The 21,060-nt window shown below is 34.2% G+C and overlaps 1 long non-coding RNA gene and 1 pseudogene across 1 annotated transcript in view; one reads left to right on the top strand and one right to left on the bottom strand.

Moving 5' to 3' along the window:
• The window catches only part of LOC112653296 (uncharacterized), a 103,091-nt gene that overhangs the window by 64,866 nt on the left and 17,165 nt on the right, over window positions 1-21,060 (top strand). Inside the window, exons 4-5 of the long non-coding RNA XR_007409967.1 lie at window positions 10,120-10,262; window positions 12,076-12,192. This is a non-coding gene — a long non-coding RNA (uncharacterized LOC112653296). The remainder of the gene's footprint in view (window positions 1-10,119; window positions 10,263-12,075; window positions 12,193-21,060) is intronic.
• Window positions 12,161-13,135, bottom strand: LOC112653950 (high mobility group protein B1-like; annotated as a pseudogene).

The following is a 21,060-nucleotide window of genomic DNA, read 5'->3' on the forward strand; positions in this document are numbered from 1 at the left end:
TTTTTTAGTTCCTTTTTAGAATTAAGAAAAAGCTCTTATAGCCAGTTATTTAAACTGGCTAGAGTAAATGTCTGTTACTTAAAGACAACAGAAACTTTCCACGGTATACATGCTTCTTGATTTTAATTATTATAGTCAATTTTAATACAATATTATGCAAGAATTAGCAATTGTATTCCCAAGTTGAAGATCCTTGAGATCAAAAATATTGGTTCCTGACATCCTTTATATAATGGGTGAGTAAATAAGTATAAAGAAATCTTCTTTTTTAAAAAAAAGATTTTATTTATTCATTCATGAGAGACAGAGAGGCAGAGACACAGGCAGAGTGAGAAGCAGGCTCCCCGCAGGGAACCGGATGCACAACCTGATCCCAGGACCCCTGGGATCACAACGGGGGAGCTGAAGGCAGCCTCTCATCCACCCAGCCTCCCACGTGCCCCACAAAGAAATCTTCTAAGAATAATAGAAGAAAAAAAGAAAAAGTCATGAGGACTTCACTTCTTTGTTTTTCTAAGTTCTGGATATTTTAAAATTTTCCTTTTATCTGTATTAGTAAGTGGTATGATAATTATATTAGATTTTTGTTAGGGACAATTGACATTGGGGGTGAGGTAAAAATCAAATAAAATTTTGTTTGTTATATAATATATATCTTTTAATCTTTAAAATACCTATACTGGAACTATTATCCTTAGTTCACAAAGAAGATATTATGGCTCTGTGGTATTAAGCGATTTGTCCAGATTCATCCTGTTATTGTGGTTGATTCAGAATTCCAATTCGAGTCTGATTCTACAGTTTTTTTCTACGATGCTAGGATACCTCACCATCATGAAACTGAAAGTAGCGTTTCTTGGTGTCAAAGTAAGAGACTTAAAAAGTTATATTCTCCATCCCATTTCTTACCAAAAATTCTTCATACAAAAGTCAGAGTTCCTAATACCTTTTGTGAATCACTCTGGGTTAGAATCCCCCTCCCCCCCCCCCCCACTTCTTGTCTCTAGTAATATGCTAATCCCCTGTAGTTACATGTTAGGATAACACAATTATTGCTCATTCTTGATAGTCTGTCCATGCAAAAGGCTTTCCTTTATATTAACACCCTAGACTTCCTTCTATATGATCTTTCTCCTTCAAAAAGAGAAGTGACTTAGCTATAAAGGAAGTTGGAAGAAAAAATTGCCAATATAGCTCAGCTCCTATTCTTTGTGAAGTCAGCCTGCCCAAGAATCCCAGATCTGTACTGCTCCTTTATGCCATGCGTGTTACATAGAAAGCATGCAATTGTCAAGCAGAGGCTGGCTAATTCTAGAACTCAGTAGTGGAAACCCCACTTTGCTGCACAACATGCCATTCAAAATCTCTATGACACATAAATCTGACTACTGCTTGCCTTCTGTTCAAGTTCTTTGTCCAGAAATCAATTCACATAGAAGAAAGCTTTACTGTTCATTAGACTCCTCAAGCACCAAAACTACATTTTTTCTTGAGTCTTCTTGCTGGCGGCGGGGGGGGGGCATTATCCACATTTTCTCTACATTACCCCTTGTTTTGTTTGAACCTATACCTTGTCTCAGGCTGGTGCTTCATACAGAAATGATAATTGGTATCCCCATGTTTATTTTCCAAAAACATCTGTGAAATAGACACTACTAATGTATCTATTTATCAGATGATGGAATAGACTTAAAGAGCTTAAGCACACTGTATCAATAATCCAGTGAATGCATTCTAGAACCAGTTCTTGGACTTTGTTTCACTTTTTTATCCCAATGTCCATGCTTTAAAGGTTATTCGGTGTCTGTATAAATATTATAGGAGAGAGAAGTTTTCCTTTATGCTCTTTGGGCCTCTGGCTGACTCTTAATATTAAACTGACAATGACAGGAGAAAAGCATGCAAATGTTATTGAATTATTGCATATATGAGGAATCTTCAAAGAGAATGAATAACGAAGAAGTGACCAGAGCAGGAAGCTTTTATGCCTTTTAAATAAAGAAAAATAATTTGTGAAGAACTAATAAAGAAGTTTGTGTTAGGGGATGTCTAACTAGGGCTAGGTAGTCCTTGTCTTAACTAGGAAGGCAAAGGTTAGGTTAACAAGGTTTGTTTGCAGATTCCCCTCATATCATCTTTTGACTAATAAGGGTCTATTTCTAGTAAAAGAATGTATTTCCTGCCTTCGGGCAGAAAGTAGGGAGCTTTTTCTATATTGACTACTTCTTAATTTCCTTTGGCTCAAAATAATGTATGGCATATTTTGGGGTAACGTATTCTGGTTTCCTTAATTTTCAAGTATATCTTCCTGTGTAAAGTTTTTCCTTACACCACTTAGATAACTATATGTAGCAGTCCTCTCTGCTACTATTGAGAGGGTGGTTAATGAGATGGGGTAGAGTGCAAGAGCCAGAAAATTAATACATTATAAATTCTAAACAGTGATTTAACATGTTAAGCTTCAGTATATATAGATGTATTTTCCAGAAAGTTATTTGGTATCATCTGAGATAATCTAGATTACAGTTGTCTATAAAACAGTGAGTTTACTGAACTTTAGTGTTTAATCAACTCACAGTTTCATGCTTTATTATCTATAGAATTTCCTCAGCAAGAGGAGCAAGTTCTATAAAGGCTATGGAAATGCATTTGATACACTACAAAATGATTAGCCTGGAAAATATTTAGCTGTTATTAAACAGTTGCTATGTATCTGTATTTAAAATACCATATACTTGAAGGTTTATAAATTTGCTAGGATTTTAGCGTTTTTAAAAGATTTTATTTATTTAATTGAAGGAGAGGGAGACAGAGCATGAGCAGAGAAGACACAGGGAGAGGGGAAGCTGGTTCCCCACTGAGCAGGGAGTTGGCAATGCAGGGCTCAATCCCAGGACCTGGGATCATGACCTGAGCAGAAGGCAGAGGCTCAATCAAGTGAGCCACCCAGGTGCCCTGGATTTAGCATTTATATTTAGATGTGTCATAAACTTTAAAAGTGAAGGCTTTGACCTTGCATCGGGGCATTGCATTGTACTGCTACTTTGGCCTCTCTTACTGTTATGATACTATAAAGAAGAGGAAATTACACCACTTAGCTGTATTTGCTCAGTGCAATTATATGAAGCACTTAAAAATTCTTCTCTATTTTTTATATTCTGTAATTAAGAGGGAAAGCATTTATTATTCACAATATTTAGGATGTCTGATTGCTAAAGTAGCAGAAAAAATTCAATTTCTTGAAATTTCAAATATGAGTTTCAAAATGCTGCCTTTATATATGTTACTCAGTTATCTGAATACTTATTTTTTTTCCCTCAAGTATCCCATAATCTTCTGATATTAGCTTTCTTATTCTGTTCACAACATTTTGTAGGATGTTCTCAAACATTTAGGAAAGGGAAAGTCTAGCTAATGACACTTTACTGAGGAACTTCTACATTCAAAACTTTGCACCAGGTGCTACTGAGAAAATACACATATTAAAGTACATACTATTTACTATGTGCTCATCAATAAGCAAACACTATGATTTCTTTTTATTTTTTTTTGTAAATTTATTTTTTATTGGTGTTCAATTTGCCAAAATATAGAATAACACCCAGTGCTCATCCCATCATGTGCCCCCCTCAGTGCCCGTCACCCAGTAGCCCCCAGCCCCCCACCCACCACCCCTTCCCCCACCCCTAGTTCGTTTCCCAGAGTTAGGAGTCTCTCATGTTCTGTCTCCCTTTCTGATATTTCCCACTCATTTTTTCTCCTTTCCCCTTTATTCTCTTTCACTATTTTTTTATATTCCCCAAATGAATGAGACCTCATAATGTTTGTGCTTCTCTGATTGACGTATTTCACTCAGCATAATACCCTCCAGTTCCATCCACGTTGAAGCAAATGGTGGGTATTTGTCGTTTCTAGTGGCTGAGGAATATTCCATTGTATACATAAACCACAACTTCTTTATCCATTCATCTTTCGATGGACACCGAGGCTCCTTCCACAGTTTCGATGGACACCACAGGCTCTTTCCATAGTCCACAGGCTATTGTGGACATTGCTGCTAGAAACATCGGGGTGCAGGTGTCCCGGCGTTTCAGTGCATTTGTATCTTTGGGGTAAATCCCCAACAGTGCAATTGCTGGGTCGTAGGGCAGGTCTATTTTTAACTGTTTGAGGAACCTGCACACAGTTTTCCAGAGTGGCTGCACCAGTTCACATTCCCACCAACAGTGTAAGAGGGTTCCCTTTTCTCCGCATCCTCTCCAGCATTTGTTGTTTCCTGTCTTGTTAATTTGCCCCATTCTCACTGGTGTGAGGTGGTATCTCATTGTGGTTTTGATTTGTATTTCCCTGATAGCAAGTGATGCGGAGCATTTTCTCATGTGCATGTTGGCCATGTCTATGTCTTCCTCTGTGAGATTTCTCTTCATGTCTTTTGCCCGTTTCATGATCAGATTGTTTGTTTCTTTGGTGTTGAGTTTCATAAGTTCTTTATAGATCTTGGAAACTAGCCCTTTATCTGATATGTCATTTGCAAATATCTTCTCCCATTCTGTAGGTTGTCTTTTGGTTTTGTTGACTGTATCCTTTGCTGTGCAAAAGCTTCTTATCTAGATGAAGTCCCAATAGTGCATTTTTGCTTTTGTTTCTTTTGCCTTCGTGGATGTATCTTGTAAGAAGTTACTGTGGCCGAGTTCAAAAAGGGTGTTGCCTGTGTTCTCCTCTAGGATTTTGATGGAATCTTGTCTCACATTTAGATCTTTCATCCATTTTGAGTTTATCTTTGTGTATGGTGAAAGAGAGTGGTCTAGTTTCATTCTTCTGCATGTGGATGTCCAATTTTCCCAGCACCATTTATTGAAGAGACTTTCTTCCAGTGGATAGTCTTTCCTCCTTTATTTAATATTAGTTGACCATAAAGTTGAGCACAAATAATGCGGCATAAAATAGGGGTTTATATATCTTTTTGAATTAGTGTTTTATTTTCTTTATTATATTTTCCTTTATTTTATTAGTAATTCCTGGATATATGGTATTTCCATTTTTATTTTTATTTTTTTAAACCTTTTTTTAAAATTTTTTTTATTTATTTATGATAGTCATACAGAGAGAGAGAGAGAGAGAGAGAGAGAGAGGCAGAGACACAGGCAGAGGGAGAAGCAGGCTCCACGCAGGGAGCCCGACGTGGGACTCGATCCCAGGTCTCCAGGATCACGCCCTGGGCTGAAGGCGGCGCTAAACTGCTGGGCCACCCGGGCTGCCCTCCATTTTAAATTTTTTCATGAACCTCCAAACTGTTTTCTATGGTACCTGCCCTAGTTGACATTCTCACATAGTGCACATGGTTTCCCTTTTCTCTACATCTTTTCCAACTCTTGTTATTTCTTGTCTTTTTGATACTAGTCATTCTGATTGGTGTGAGATAATATCTCATTGGGGTTTTGATTTGCACTTCCCTGATGACTAGTAATGTTGAGCAACTTTTCATGTGTCTATTGGCCATTTGTATGTCTTTAGAAAAACATCCATACATATCTTCTGGTCATTTTCTAATTAGACTGTTGGGTTTTTGGTGTTGAGTTCTAAGAGTTCTTTATATATTTGAGATATTAACCTCTTATCAGATATATCATTTGCAAATATCTTCTCCCATATCTAGGGTACCTTTTTATTTTGTTGATGCTTTCCTTTATTGGCAAAGGCTTTTTATTTTGGTATAATCCAAATAGTTTACTTTTGCTTTAATTTCCCTTGTCTGAGGAAACATATCCATAAATATGTTGCTAAGGCTAATGTCCAAGAGATTATTATTTATGTTTTCCTTTAGGATTTGTGTGACTTCAGGTCCCATATTTAGGATTTAATTCATTTCTTTTTTTTTTTTTTTTAATGCACTTTCCCAGTGAGTCATATATAACTGGCTCATGTCTTTTTTTTTTTTTTTAATTTTTATTTATTTACAATAGTCACAGAGAGAGAGAGAGGCAGAGACACAGGCAGAGGGAGAAGCAGGCTCCATGCACCGGGAGCCCGATGTGGGATTCAGTCCCGGGTCTCCAGGATCGTGCCCTGAGCCAAAGGCAGGCACTAAACTGCTGCGCCACCCAGGGATCCCTAATTCATTTCTTATTTTTGTGTATGGTATAGGAAAGTGGTCCACTTTTATTCTTTTGCATGTAGCAGTTCTATTTTCCCAGCATCTTTTGTTAAAGAGAATGTCTTTATCCCATTGTATATTTTTACTGCCTTTGTTGGTTAATTGACCATGTAATTTTGGGTGTACTTCTGAGCTGTCTATCTTATTCTGTTGATTTACATATATGTTTTTGTGCCAATACCATACTATTTTGATTGCTATAGATTTGTAGTATATTTTGAAATCTGGGATTGTAATACTTCCAGCTTTGTTTTCATTCTCAAGATTGCTTTGACTATTTAGAGTCTTCTGTGGTTCTATACAAATATTAGGATTATTTGTTCTACTTGTGTTAAAAATACTGTTGGAATATTGATAAAGATTGCATTGAATCTGTAGATGGCTTTGCATAGTGTGAACATTTTAAAAATATTAATTCTTACAGATCATGATCATGGTATAATTTTATGTTTGTGTCATCTTCAATTTTTTTCATCAGTGTTTCATGTTTTCAGGGTATTAGTCTTTCACCTACTTGGTTAAATTTATTCCCAGGTATTGTATTCTTTTTAATGCAATTGTGAATGAGATTATTTTCTTTATTTCTCTTTCCGCTAGTTTATTATTAGTACATAGAAATGCAACAGATTTCTGGGGTCTCCTGAGTGCCTCAGTTGGTTAAGCATCCCATGACTCTTGATTTCAGCTTAGATCATGATCTCAGGATCATGAGATTGAGCTTCACATTCAGCTCTGTGCTCAGCAGGAAGTTTGCTTCTGCTTGAGATTCTTTCTCACTCTCTTCCTCTGCCCCCCCCCCCCAATTCTGTCTCTCTCTCAAATAAATAAATAAATCTTAAAAAAGAAATGCAACAGGTTTCTGTATATTAATTTTATATCCTGCAACATTACTGGATTCATTTGTAAGGTCTAATAAGTTTTTTTTTTTTTGGTGGTATCTATAGGATTTTCTAAATATAGTATTATGTTATATGACAATAGTAATGGTTCTACATCTTCTTTAACAATCTGGCTGCTTTTTTTTCCCCTTGTTTGATTGCTATGGTTCAGACTTCCAGTGGTATGTTAAATAAAGTGGCTGGAGTGGTTATCTTTGACTCATTCTTGATTTCAGTGGAAAAGATTTGTGTTTTTACCATGAAATATGATGTTAACTGTGGTTTTGTCATATATAGCTTTTATTATGTTTAGGCATGTTTAATCTAAACCCACTTTGTTGAGAGTTTTTAATCATAAATGGGTGTTGAATTTTGTCACATACTTTTTCCTGCATCTATTGACATGATCATATGGTTACTGTCCTTCATTTTGTTAATGTGATGTATCAAACTGATTGATTTGTGGATAATGAATCATCTTTGCATCTCTGGAATAAGTCCCATCTGATTGTGGTAAATGATCCTTTTAACGTATTATTGAAATTAGTTTGCTAATATTTTGTTGAAGATTTTTGCATCTGTATTCATCAGGGATGTTGGCCTATAGTTTTCTTTTCTTTTTCTTTTTTTTTTCTTTCTTTTTTTTTTTTGTAATGTTGTCTAGTTTTGGTATTGATAATGCTAGCATAAAATGAATTTGGAAGTTTTCCTTCCACTTCTATTGTTTGGAGTAGTTTGAGAAAAATAGTTATTAATTCTTTAAATGTTTGGTAGAATTCACTGTGAAGCAATCTGGTTCTAGACTTTTGTTTAATGGGAATTTTTTGATTACCAGTTCAATTTCATTACTAATAATTTGTTCAACTTGTCTTTTTCTTCCTAATTCAGTTTTCAAAGATAGTATCTTTCTAGGAGTATATCCACTTCTTCTAGGTTGTCCAATTTGTTGGCATATAATTTTTCATAGTAGTCTCATAATTCTTTGTATTTTTGTTGTGTCAGTTATAATTTCCCCTCACTCATTTCTGATTTTATTTATTTGAGTCCTCTCTTTTTCTTGATGAATCTGGCTAACAGTTTATCAATTTTATCTTTCAAAGAACTGGTTCTTCATTTAATTGATCTTTTTTATTGCTTTTTTAAAGTGTCTATTTCATTTATTTCCACTCTAATCTTTTCTATTTTCTTCCACTAGCTTTAGGCTGTTTTATCTTTTTCTAGTTCATTTAGGTATGAGGTCAGATCATTTATTTGAGATTTTTCTAGTTTCTTGAGATATAGATATATCTATATCATTATAAACTTTCCTATTTTTAGAACTACTTTTGCTGCATTGCAAAGATGTTGAATCATTGTGCTTCGCTTTTCATATATTTTTAAATTTCCTCTTTATTTCTTCATTGACTTACTGGGTATTTAGTCACATATAGTTTAGCCTTATGTGTTTGTGGGTTTTTTTTTCAGTTCTTTTTTTCTTGTAATTAATTTCTAGTTTCATAGTGGTTTTTTGTTGTTGTTGTTTTGTTTCATTGTGTTTTGGTAAAAAAAATCTTTGATAATATTTCAGTTTTTTAAATGTACTGATACTTGTTCTATGGCCTAGCATGTGATCTGTCCTGAATAATGTTCCTCATACACTTGAAAAGAATGTGTATTCTGCTGTTTTTGGATAGAATTATATACATATAATTAAATGGACTTAACAGATTATATAAATAATCTGTCTTTGTGTATATATAATTTGTCTTTATGTATATATATTATTCAATATACATAGTATATATTATTCTGTATGTGTGTATATACATATATACACATATATTTATATATTTATATATAATCTTTAAGTCCAGTAATGTAATGTGTCAGTTAAAGCCATTTTTTCCTTATTGAATTTCTGTCTATATGATCTATACATTGATTTAAATGGCCTGTTGAAATCCCCTATTATTGCTATATTATTGTCAATTTCTCTCCTTCTGTATGTTAGTATTTGCTTTATGTATTTAGTTTCTTTCATATTGGGTGCATAGATACTTATATCTTCTTGTCAGGTTAATACTTTTATCATTATGTAATGCCCTTCTTTGTCTCTTGTGATAGTATTTGTTTTAAAATCTTTTTTATTTAATATAAGTATTGCTACCCTTTTTTATACTTTTTTATATTTATGCTTTTTCTATCTTTCTACTTTTAATCTATATGTGTCTTTAGATCTGATGTGAACCTCTTCTTGGCAGCATATAGATGTGTCTTTTTTAAAGAATATTCTTTCAGTGACTACATATTTTGATTAGAGCATTTAGACTACATTTCAAGGAATTATTGATAGGTAACTACTTATTGCTATATAGTTAATTGTTTTTGGTTGTTTTTGTATAACTTTTCTGTACCTGTCTTCTCTTAATCCTTTCCCTTGGGATTGATGATTTCCTTTAGTGTTATGCCTGGATTCCTTTCATTTTTATTTTATTTTTTAATTTGTTATGTTTCTGGTTTGTGGTTACAATGAGGTTCATATTTAATATCCTAAATGTATAGCAGTATATATTAAGTTGATGGTTACTCAAGTTCAAACACATTCTAAAAACACTACATTTTTAGTTTCTCCCTTCTCATTTTCTGTATATGTTGTCATGTTTTACTCTTTACTTTGTGAGTCCTTTCACTATTTTTTTAGATATAGTTAATTTTACTACCCTCTTTTAACATTCATACTACCTTAAAAGTATTTGATCTACTACCTTTATTATATATTTGCTTTTACTTGTGAAATTTTTTGCTTCATAGTTTTCTTCTAATTATGGCCTCATTATTTTTCCCTTTTTTTCTTTACTCTTTAACATTTCTTCTAATTCTAAGTTTGGTTTAGTAGTAATGAACTATTAGTTTTTGTTTGCATGGAAACTCTATCTTTTCTTCAATTCTGAATGATAATCTTGCCAGGTAGAGTGGTTTTGGTTGTAGGTTTTTCTTTAAGCACTTTGAATATATCATAACACTCTCTTCTGGTTTGCAAAATTTCTGCTGGAAAATCTTGTAGATTTTCCCTTGTAGTTAACTTTCTGTTTTGTTCTTGCTTTTAAGATTCATTACCATGTCATTGCCTTTCCTGCCATTCTGTGTGGTCCCTCTATCCTTCATTGTACTGAAACTGTTTAGTCAGCCCTCACTTCTTCAGGAGAATTTGCTCTACATAGAAGTATAGACTCAATGTATCTGTGGAAGAGGTGAGTTCAAGGCTTACTATGTCTCCATTTTAGATCTATATATATTTTTTAAATCCTCTGAAACATTTACTCCATAAAGTCAGAGAGTTTGTTAGTTTACTGCTGATTTTCATTGCTGGAATAGTTCTAATAGTCACTCAAAAGTTAAATTAATGTTCTTAAAGAAAATGGAGCTACTGGGCAATTACTTAGAATAATTATTTTAGTGTTGATTTGCAATTACTATTAGTGTGATGTAATACTCATGTATTAAGTGGCTGGGATATAGGAGTTTCCTCCTATATTCAGTGAAGACAGATAGTAATTTTTTATCTTTTTAAATAAATTGAGATATAATTAACAGATGTCATTACATTCAGCTGTACAACATAATAACTCAATAGTTGTATATTTTACAAATGATCACCAAGTTAAGTCCAGTTAACATCTATCATAACACATAGTTATAATTTTTTCTTGTGATGAGAACTTAATATCTTAATTATCTACTTCCTTAGCATCTTCCAAATCTATGCAATAGTAGTATTATTTCTTTAATAAGTGAAATTTCATCTATTTGTTTTGTTTTATACTTTCCTAGATTGTTAGATATCAATTACTGATGTTCTCAGAGCATCTTTCTAGCAATGTAAATAATGATTTTTTTTTTCCTTAGACCTCTTCTCACAGGAGCCTTAATAGTAGGAACTGGGTTCTTTTGTTCTCTTTTATCCCCAGTGCCAACCCCAGTATCTGGATTATAGTAAGCAATTTAAATAAAGTTGAATCAATGAATATCAACTGTATTTTGGGAGAACTAAGGCTACCAGCAGCAGTCTTCTTACTTTTATCTAGAAAAATCATTTGATATTTTTTCTCTTTGTTTTATTTCATATTCTTTTTCAAAAGGTATGTGTGAAGTTTTTGTTTGTTTAATTTGCAGTTTTTAGCATCTGAAAAAGTGGAGGGACATCTTTTTTTCTATATTTCTATAAGTAAAAGAAGGTATTTAAAGCCATTTCTGAATATGATTTGAATAAAAAAGGAATTAAACTTGTAGTAATTCTTCTCTTCAGAATTGACACACATTAAATCATACATAATCCTTTTTGATCAAATGCAATATATAGAAAAAACAATAACTAGATATATAACCAATGAGAAGAAATTGTCTTCTCAACCCATAAAAGTCATATTTCTTTATTGACAAGTGTTTCAATTTGGTACAATTGTTTTCTACAAATATGGAAATCTGTGCATAAAGTTATATTGACGAATTAGGTTATTTTATTTTAAATTAGGTAATTTTAAAATATCATCCCATCTTTAAACAAATTTGAAATATTTTTCCTACATAAATCAATCATACTGCAATATCTCTGTCTTCACTGACTTATTACAGAAAATTTATACTTCAGAAATAACACACATGTACAATGATCGGTATGACACTAACATATTATGCCTAAATGGAAAAGAAATTATCAATGAATTAATTTGGATCAAAAAGATAGCCATTTTTTCCTGAAAAAATTTAAAAGCTTAAATTTCTATGCAAAATATACAATCTCAAGCCCAAACTTTAAAAATTTTGAATCAGTTTTGGTGTTTGATTCTTTTGAGAGAATTGCTATTTTATTTATTTCTTTGATAAAAAATGTGTTTATTTAGAAACATTCAGAATTCCAACAAATCAGCTGCAACTCTTTTTATTCTTTCTTTCTTTCTTTCTTTCTTTCTTTCTTTCTTTCTTTCTTTCTTTCTTTCTTTCTTTTTAATTATCCGGTGGTATTCTGTTAACAAAACAACAATTATTTCATGTAAACTACATCAGAGACAACTGAAGATGGAAAAACTATCATCCCCATATTTAACTAATTTGTGCTGTGCATGAACAAGACGTGCTTTAAATTTCCACACAAATTTGCAACCTCATACTGTACCAAGCAAGGTTAGTGGCTATTAAAAATACCATCAGGACAGGGCTATCTAAAGACATATTCATAGTGTGTTAACTATACAAAAAATGACAGTCTACAGTTTAAAAATAAAGCTTTCACAGCCTTACATTTCAATTTTTTTCTTTAGAAGGGGTGAGTTTTACACGAGGGGGTTAAATGCTTTACAAACAAAAGAAAAACTGCACTAGAACCAACCTATCCTTCATCATCTTCTTCATCCTCCTCCTCTTCCTCTTTCTCCCTTACCCTTCCTTCCTTTTCTTGCTTTTTTCAGCCTTGACAACTCCTCTTTTTTTGGCCACATCAGGCTTTCCTTTGTCTCAATATGAGCAATACCCTTGTCATATTTTTCCTTAAGCTTAGCAGCCTTCTTTTCATAAGACTGCTTGTCATCTGTGTTCTTCCACATTTCTCCCAGTTTCTTTGCAACATCACCAGCAGATAGACTGGGATATTCTCCTATGTGTTGGAGGCAATACTCAGAACAAGAAAAAGGAAGAAGGAGGCCTCTTGGATGCATTGGGATCCTTAAACTTTTTTTGCTTTCCCTATAGGGAGGATATGAGTTTTCATTTCTCTTTCATAACCAGCCTTGTCTCTCTTTGCCATGTCTTCAAATATATTTTCTCTTTAACAAACATAGTATTCCACCTTTCTGAGCACTTCTTAGAAAATTCTGAGAAGTTGACTGGAGCATCTGGGTGCTTCTTATGCTCCTCTCAGTAAGTTTGCAAAAGAATAGTTTTGATAACTATTTTGCCTCTTAGCTTCTTAGTATCTCCTTTGCCCATGTTTAATTATTTTTCCACAAAGTCACCCAAAGCCCATCTGGCTCTCACTTGCCCTGTCACTGTCTCTGTGGAGCTCAATGTACTGCAATGGCTGTGAGAGTGGGAGCCAGACGCAGCCTCCTCACTCTCTCCACTCTTGAGAATTGCTTGTAAAATTTTAATTAAATTGCCTTTATAATAAATAAAAACAAAAAGCTATGATCTTGTTCCTTATTTTTTCTTGTATTTCACCAAATTTACTCTGCCTGGTTTTCCAGAAGGCAAGTATTTTTATTATTTTTTAGTAGAATATAATTGTAATTTGGACATTTTAGAAGCATCTATTCCAAATCAAACTAATTAATAGCTCATGAGGAAAAAGTTCTGCCATAAACTGTATGTTGTACCCTGAACTACATACAGGGACTGAAAGGTTAAATAACACACAAATATATATGAATTGTTTCCTTTTGTTCTCAACAAGACCAAAGTCACTGAGCTAGCTTAAACACAGTCCCCAATGTAGAATTTATTCAAATCATACTGTGGGAATCTAACTGAAGCCAAGCAAAAAATTAAATCTTCTCGCTCCTATTGTGGGAGCTCCTGACCTCAAATCATGACTTTTTGAACTTCCAGCTAGAAGTCTGCTGACATGTGTCAGCTTTCAACTCTCAGCCTCTTATTCTCGGATGAAGTTCTTAATTATGTGCACATGTGTGTGCATGTATGGGGGAGGTAGGGAGGAGAGAGGGAAATGGAGATTTGAATGGCCCAAAGTTTTTGGATGTCCACATCTCATCTGGTCAACTCTTGTCTCATAGTAGGGTCACAGAAGGAAAACACAGTGACTAGGTACTAATAGCTAGCATTTGTTGACACCTGTGTACTAGGCACTGTTCTAAGCACTTTCTACATGCATCTTGTGTAAGCTTCTCAATGATCTAGAATCTCTTTACTATTATATATTTTACATATGAAGAAACTGAAATAGGGGTGCCTGGGTGGCCCAGTAGGTTAAGCATCTGGCTCTTGATTTCATCTCAGGTCATGATCTCAGGTTTGTGGCATCAAACCCAGCATGTGGTTCCATGTTGGGCATGGAACCTGCTTGGGATTCTTCTCTCCCTTCTCTCTGGCCCTCTCCACCTCCACTTGCACACTCTTTCTCTCTGTAAAAAAAAAAAAAAAAAAACAAACAAAAAGCTAGAACAGTAAGAAAAAAATGTCCAAAATTACACAGTTTTTAAGTGATGGAACTTATCTTGTAATGGAAGACTGTCTGTTTTCAGAGACTATGTATTACTCTGCTGAATATAATTTGGGGGCACAGTTGGTGCAAGAGATAAGCCAAGCATATCCTACAATAAGTGTCTATTAAGCTGGTTTTCTTTTTTTTTGTTGTTGTTGTTGCTCAGAAAGCTGAAAAAGAGTCAAAACTTCAGATTCACATAGCACTTTATATTTGTGATGATCCTGATGAATTCCAACAATTGTGTGTATCAGATAATGCAAAGTTAATATATTCATTTTACAAATGAAGTAGAATGGGTCTCAGAATGACTGATCAATAATGGCCACAAGATTAATACATAATCAAATTTAGAATAGGATGCTCAGGATCTTTTAAGGCAGATCTCTTTGCAGTTTATTCCACTAGTGGGTCAGCATGACATATCTCCCTGCTGGAAAACACTCAAGCACTTGACCTGTTCTTTTCCTTCCAAATAGCAGTATATATATATTTTTTCTTTTGATAAGTACTTCTGTTGTTTATTTACAACATTATAAAGGAAATCTCAAATCTATAAAAGAATAAGCACTTGATAAATTAACAAACATGAAACTTTTTTCTGAGATTGCTTGATATGAATTCATGTACATTCAATCAGGAAACTTCCATCTGAAAAAAACACACAAAAATTCATTTTTAGATAAAAGTGTGAAGAAATAAAAACCGCATAATGTTGCCTTAAGTCTGATATACTCATTAATCCCAGCTGAACTTTTAGTATCCTGTCCAAAAGACCAAACCACATTAACCAGGTCAGTCTGTAAATAGTGAAAGTGAAGCCCAAACCTTACTATGAACACCAGAAAGATGGCATAAGTCTAACTGAAGCTGAATGACCATAAGGTGAAGGAGAAAGTATAAGATGAAAGAAGTGGGAAAGAAATTCATTGTATTTCACAGTGCTTGTCTCAGATTAGAACTCAGAGATGAGTTACTATGGTCTCCTGACAGAGCCCTAAAGAAGAAAGGTCCATAGAAAGAACATGCAGAAACTTCTTTCACTAATAACAGTCCAACTGTGGGTCACAGGCTGCACTACTTTTTAAAATTTATCCTTTGTCTCAAAGACATAGAGGTTGACAAAGGGATGTTCTCACCATTTATACTGGACACAGTTGATTTTATGTTGTGAAAAAATATACACCTGATGGGTTAGAGAAGCTATAAATCAGTAACAGCTGGGGTCATCGTTGGAATGGTAAAGGCAATAGCAGGAGACCATTTCTAGGAAAACAGTGAGAAGACTGGTGTAGATGCTCAACCCAGCCATGTTGCACTCCTAGTATTGGTTTGGGACTGAAGTCCTGGCTTAATATATGAAATCACAAGCCTCTTAAATATCAATTTTATAGACGGGCATTTTCACTTTACAGATTTTCATCTTTTATTCCCCTCTTAAACCCCTCTATAACTTTTCCAATTAATATCGAGTAATATAACTTGCTCATTCATAAGAAATGTAACTAATCTAAATGATGAAGATTAACATTTAGGAATTTTATAGCTATGAGAGCCTGGTATCCAGCATATATCACTGGAGATGCTCATGGCAAAAACAGCCCAAATATGGTCTCTAAGTTATATTTGAAGGAGCAATTCTCCAGCCAATCCTCATTCTTACTTTTCATGCACCATATGGTCCTAAAATGATGTGATTAAATATAGGAAAATGAAACATTGCTTCTGAAGTGAAAATGTTGACAGTTATCTTTCTCATTGCAATCTTTGCAATTTCAGATTAACTATACAGTTAATAATGTCTTTGTGTGGAAGAAAGGATTCGTGGAGAAGGGCTCTTGTGAAGGTTACATGTATTATTTTTTAATGCTTGTCAGCTCTTCAGAGCTCTCCTGGCAACCACTGTAATATAAAATATGGATTTCACAAACAAAAGCAGAAGCTCAAACTCATTATTTTTTTTTCTTTTTGTATTAGTTCTGCCAAGTTCATGATGCCTGAAATAGGAAAAAAAAAAGTTGTTTTTTTTTCTTGTAAAAGCTATCAGATCAGTCCATCCACTTAAAGACCGTAATACTCCATGAAAAGTTTCTTCATAGGATGAAAGGTGAAACTAATGTCAGATCGTAATTCTAAATCATTGTAAATAGATTGGTGGTGCTGAGAAATGGAAGAGTAAAAGGTTAGAAAAGATTAGATGCTTTACAATTTTGTTCCTTAACCTGTTGCTAAAAAAAAAAAAATGAATACATCACTCCTTTTACTTATAATTTTTGTCCCATTATGATTCCAACCAACCACAAGTCTATCCATTCTTACTTCTACAAACATTGTCTACCATATGTTACCCCCGCCCTGGATGCTACAAAAGTAAAGAAAATAAGCACTTAAAAAAATAAGCACTTACCTACAAGGAGCTCAAAATCTTGTAGTAGGGCAGATAGATAGGCATAAGTAATAGAAGTATAATGTGATCGTTTTTTAAGATTTTATTTATTCATGAGAGTCACAGAGAGAGAGAGAGAGGGGCAGAGACATAGGCAGAGGGAGAAGTAGGCCCCCTGCGGGGAGCCCAATGTGGGACTCGATCCCAGGATTCTGGGATCACGATCTGACCCAAACGCAGACGCTCAACCACTAAGCCAACCAGGTGCCCCAGTGTGATCATTTCTAAGATGACTAAAGTATTATCCCAACCTGGAAGAGCCATAAAGTAGACCTTGAGGTGGATGCAGATTTTGCTGTATGATAGCAAAGAAGCCACAGAAGTTTATCTTCACCCAAAGATACTTAGTATTTGAAATAATATAGACATTCAATGGGAGCTGTTAAAAAAAATGGAGTTTAAAGTATACAGAAAAGAAAGCCATAAGAAAGATTTCTTCAGGTCTTTCAGTAATGCCATGTTTGAAATTATCATCATGAAATAAATCTGCCCATACTCCACATTATGATCATTTAATTAGATAGAATGGTAATTATAATTCATAATTTTATCCTTATTAGTTTCACAGGTAAAATTTAGTGGTTCATTAGTTGCGTGTAATACCCAGTACTCATTAAATCAAGTGCCCTCCTTAATGCCTATCACCCAGTTACCCTATCCCCCACCTACTTCCCCTACAGCAACCCTCAGTTTGTTACCTATAGTTAAGAGTCTCTTATGGTTTGCCTCTCTCTCAGTTTTCATCTTATATTATTTTTCCTTCCCTCCCCTATATTTATCTGTTTTGTATCTTAAATTCCACATAGGAGTGAAATCATTTGATATTTGTCTTTTTCTGACTGATTTATTTTATCATTTAGCATAATACCATCTAGTTCTATCCATATCATTGTAAATGGCAAGATTTCATGGTTTTTGATGGTTTGATGGCTGAATAATATTCTATTATTAATAATATTCCATTATATATATATATAATTTTCTTCACCCATTCATCTATTGATGGAGCATTCATAATTTTTTAAAGATTTATTTATTTATTTATTTGTTCATGAGAGACACAGAGAGAGAGAGAGAGAGAGAGAGAGGCAGAGACACAAGCAGAGGGAGAAGCAGGCTCCATGCAGGGAGCCCCATGTGGGACTTGATCCCAGGACTCCAGAATCACGCCCTGGGCTGAAGGCAGGCTCTAAACCACTGAGCCACCCAGGCGTCCCAGAACATTCATAATTTTAAAGAAGTACCTCACCAGCATTCATTTAATAAATAATTAGTGAGTGCCAAAAATATCTTTTTGGAACTTAACATAATAGGGGCTTCATGAATTGTTTTAGAGAGAAAACAAATCCTTCATAGGTGCTTAAATTTAAAGCATAGAGAAGTGACAAAACTTTTGTCATGAAGATGACAGTGCCTAAAGATCAAATTGAATTCTTTTGTTTTCTGTTTACTATGCCTACATAATTTTTCACCCCAAACCTTGTTGTTAGGGAAGTAGGTCATTTAAGCATTTAGGTCTTTATTGACTCATGAACTAAATGGGTTTTAGCTCAGCCAATTTGCCTCTTGTTTTTTCAAGTTAATATTATTCACCATAGTGTATTTAGTAGTATAAAATATAAATCTACTTGAGGATAGCAAGTAGCACATTTTTTGTATAATACAAAACAAACATGGTGATCATAAACATACAAGCCTGAATGAAGAGACTGTGGATAAGACTGATATATTTCCCAACGTGTCTATTTTGTACTATTTTTAAATTGTCCTTAGGGGTGATGGGGCCAGAGAATTACCCTGTGAGCTAGGTTACTTAGGTTTTTCCTTAGGAGATTTGATGGTTCCTAATGTCACTCATCCTGGACAAATAAACTAGGTTGGCTGAAGGTTTTTTTTTTTGTTGTTGTTGTTTGTTTGTTTTGCTTTTTGAAAGATAGGGGAAAAACTTAGTCTCTGGGTCTGGGTAGAAACAAGAGATGGAGAACAGAAAGGAAATCTGCCAGATTTTATGTGATTCTAGATGTCAAGGGAAGGATACTGTGTTCTTCTCCAAACCATAGAGTTGATATAAACAAAAAAGATGCCAGAACATGTCTGGCCTTGGCAATAGTTTTCAGGTAACTTGACTCTATAATCCCCTATTATTATTTATCATTTTCAGCCTTGTACAAGTCAACTTTGGTTTCATTTTGTCTGTGTAAAATTGGAGATGGGAAAATTCATATGTACTGAGTTTCTATCTAGACACTAGCTGAAGGTAGCGTGGCAGTCATGGTTGAAGAGAGTGGGCAGGCCAACTCATCAGACATATCAGAAGCTGAGGTTAACTCACTATGGCAAGATATGGAGAACACAGTGAAATGATGTAAGGGAATTTCATCTTGAACATAACCGTGACCCTGGAAATACTTGTTAAAATGGCCAAGAGATACCTTGGATTTGCGCTATGTTGAATTTAGCCCACTTGGCTCAGCCATTATAATTCTATAGTAAAAATGAAGTGCTGTGATGTTTTGTAATCCCAGTTTAGAGAGGCCTGGGGTATGTGGGTCCTCAGACAATTTCTGGTTTGTTTTTTTTGTTTGCTTGTTTGTTTTACTTGGTAAGTTTTTGCACCGCACAACTATAGGGGTGCCATTTATATCATAGTTTCTTCAAATGATGCTCCCTGGAATTGTGCCGAGTACTATCCGCATAGATCTATTCAGTTACCCTGTCAAGTAGCTGCTCTTGGTTTCCAGCTTTATGTACATCAATTCTTTATATGCAAAAATTAATTTAATACACCATATATCTTATCTTTAATGTTCTTGGGAACTATCTGAATTCTGTTGCTTAAATTTCTCTTTGTACTATTGACAATCTGTCTTCACAGCCATAAAGAGCTGTTACAAATACAGATCACTTTTTTAAAAAACATCATTGGCACACACAATTTGAATTAAGTCTAAGATTTGCCAGTGTTTCTATTTCACAGAAAATTTTATTTTTATGTCTATTTTCCATTTTCTATCTTTTTGTTATTTTTGATGTCATTGAAATGCTTAAAGAAGTAAGTATATTTTTCTGACTTTGCTTATTGATTAAAAAGAAAATAGTAAAGTCATGTACATTTCACAGTTCTACAGAAAGACTCAAAAACATCATATCAGCTCTGAAAATTTGTCACTAGGTATGTGAGAACTATCTTGGGAAAACTGCCTTCATTCAAATTTGAAATCTGCTCTTATATTTAAAATTAAAGGTCTTTCTTCATTTATTACCAATGAATGTAGTTGGCTTTATGATTCACATTTTCTTTAGAAATGTGGTTTTATTATTGCATGGGAGGCAGGAGTTTGATCTCCCCGGGCTTTATATCAAATTGCTTTGGTTTTAAGTGAATGGTGATTTCTGTGTCTATGTGAGACTCTTATGCCCATCCTTGTAAGTTAATGATACAGTCCATCTTCTTCTGAGTGTGAGAAGGGAAGCTAGTGATTAAGAATTAAATTTTGGATTTTCTTTTGCCAAAGCTTTCTTTCATTTAAACTTAAGGGATTTTTGCTTAACTCTCCCTTCATTTTGATCCTCCATTCCAACCCTTTCTGTTTGCCTAGATTTTCTTAGTGTTTAAGCCAATAATTATGCATGTTCATGATATAAACATTCTACTCAAGAGTTAGGAATCCAAATGAAAGTTGGATGTTGTTTATATCTTTTGCCTTGTCAGGGTAGCTTCCAGATGATTGCTCTCTTGACTTTCTCTTCCTCTAACATTTGCTTTTTTTCCCTCTAATTTACAATTGTCTTGACCTTTTGAAAGTCTAATTCACTTTGCTTTAAAAAAATAAATACTTGTGTCTTGGGCTTTGAATGCTCTTAATTGTACCTTTTGATTTTTGCCACTAAATGTTTTTCAATACTCTCCAACTCTAAATGCCTTTTTAAAAAGGAATAATAAACTAATCTAATTTGATTAATTATCAAAACTCTAATTACTATTTTGGCATTCATTTGTCTCCACTTTTGCAACTTTCCAACTCTAACGTGCTTTCTAGACACCTCAGAATTTAGAATCCGCTCATTTTCAACCATTTCATATTTTTTCTTCATTTAAAAAATATATTTTATTTATTTATTCAGGAGAGACACACAGAGAGAGACAAAGACATAGGCAAAGGAAGAACCAGGCTCCCTGCAGGGAGTCTGGGGTGATACTGGATCCTAGGACCCTGGGATCAAGACCTGAGCCAAAGGCAGATGCTCAACCACTGAGCCACCCAGGTGTCCTTCTTCATTTTTTTGAAAAAAAAAAAATTATTATGGTAAGAACATTTAACATAAGATCTGCCCTCTTAAATCTTTTTTCCCTCTTAAATTTTAAGTGTACAAAACATTGTGGACTGTA

Source organism: Canis lupus, chromosome 3, assembly GCF_003254725.2.
Source record: "Canis lupus dingo isolate Sandy chromosome 3, ASM325472v2, whole genome shotgun sequence".
NCBI lineage: Eukaryota > Metazoa > Chordata > Mammalia > Carnivora > Canidae > Canis > Canis lupus.